Raw genomic sequence first — 1,705 nt, 5'->3', positions numbered from 1 at the left:
TTTTAAATTATAATTTCTAATTCATTTTATATTAAGAATTTGTGAATTTTATCTTATGTAGTTATTATTTGTTGTTTTGCCTGCGGGGGTCGCCTTTCTACACTTTGCCTCGTTTGTGTCTCCTGGGCTTCCGTAGCTCGGTCCGCCCGCATAGCATCTCCGCTTCCCCCTTTTCCCTCACAGCGTTGTTCTGCGCTGCTGTGGGTATGTCAGACAAGTTCACTGCTGCGATATGTTTATTTTCTGTATGGATGTTGTTGTTTATGTTGAAGTTTTATCATATGATGTTTATTGTTTGTTAATGTGTTATTTTGCCGTTTTTACCATCATTGTGGGTTTTTATAACCAGTTTTATTATAATTTTCTTTCTTTTATTTTGGCGCGAAAAACCGGTGCTAATCCAGCACACTCCGGTTGAACATTGTTTTTATTTTCACATTTAGGCTGGAGTGCAAGGAGATTAGAAGAGGAAGTTGATTTATTGTTTTACTCTTCTTCTCCAGGTATGTGTTTTTATTTTAAGTTATCCTTTTTATCTCTGTTTATTTAACTCTGTCTATTGTGTTGTTGTGGCCACCAGGTGGCGTTTTTCTCCTCTTGTTTTTAGTTTATGATTTTTGTGAGATTTCTTTTTTTTTGTTGCCGTTGATTTTTGTTGAATCGTAAAAAAAAAAAAAAAGTTAGTAGACAGCGTTGTTCTGCGCTGCTGTGGGCTGGAGTGCAAGGAGATTAGAAGAGGAGGTTGATTTATTGTTTTGCTCTTCTTCTCCAGAATAAAAAAAGATTTCATCGAAACCTGATTGCCTGATTGACTTACCACCCGTTACACAAGTCACGTTATTGCTTGGATTTTACGGCGCCACCTTAAGTCCCTGAACTTCACATTTTAACGGGAAAAAAAGAGCAACGCGACTTGGATGTAACGAGTAACGCCACAGTTTTGTAGAAATGTAGTGAAGTAGAAAGTACAGATACTTACTGTAAAATGTAGTGGAGTAAAAGTAGAAAATATCCATTATTAAATCTACTTAAGTAAAGTACAGATACACGAAAATTGTACTTAAGTACAAGTAATGAAGTACTTGTACTTCGTTACTTCCCACCACTGGTGGTGGGGAAATGACATAATTAAGCAAAGAATCCGAAAAATGGACGGATAGTTTTGATATTAATTGTCAACACAGCAAGAGAAGAAGGTCCAAAGGGATCACATTTCACAGGTCAGTAAAAAGCTTTAATTAAAATATAAAGCAAGTGGAGAGTAGGTTCGCTATGCTAGTTTAACTTTCATTACCTTAACATGAACTCTTGCTGCGCACTTCGGAGTATTTCGGTTCAATTAACACAAAAATAAAGCAACCTACATTTTCTGACAGATAATCAGGAGAGCAGGTGTTAGCTAATCAACCATTCCTTCGTAATGATCGCAAAATGAAAATTCAAAAACATAAATCTGCAACGGACAGTATGTTCTGTTTGGTGTTTTTACTTTTTTGCTTGGGGAATGTTTTTGTGTTTTGTGTGTGTGTTAATTCCTGATGCACTTGAACGTAATCTTTGCGCTCCCAGGGCTGTAGTTTATTGGTTGCCATTGCAACGAGTCTGCGTGTGACGTTAAGCTGACAGACTAAGAAAAAAATAATAACCACCCGTTTTTCTACATTTTTCCCCTGGACTAACTGCATCATTTGTTCATAGAACGTGA

At 36.7% G+C, this 1,705-nt stretch overlaps 1 long non-coding RNA gene across 1 annotated transcript; it reads left to right on the top strand.

The window, feature by feature from the left end:
* Positions 1–40: 40 nt before the first annotated feature.
* Positions 41–503, top strand: LOC106944251 (uncharacterized). The gene is made up of 2 exons (XR_001424176.1): positions 41–204; positions 444–503. It is a non-coding gene; the product is annotated as an uncharacterized LOC106944251 (long non-coding RNA).
* Positions 504–1,705: the final 1,202 nt, after the last annotated feature.

Source organism: Poecilia latipinna, unplaced genomic scaffold (assembly GCF_001443285.1).
Source record: "Poecilia latipinna isolate Pla-1442-1.1 unplaced genomic scaffold, P_latipinna-1.0 Scaffold7615, whole genome shotgun sequence".
NCBI classification, from domain to species: Eukaryota; Metazoa; Chordata; class Actinopteri; order Cyprinodontiformes; family Poeciliidae; genus Poecilia; species Poecilia latipinna.
Note: the sequence above shows the minus strand (reverse complement) of the source record. Positions and strands in the feature narration are given on the sequence as shown.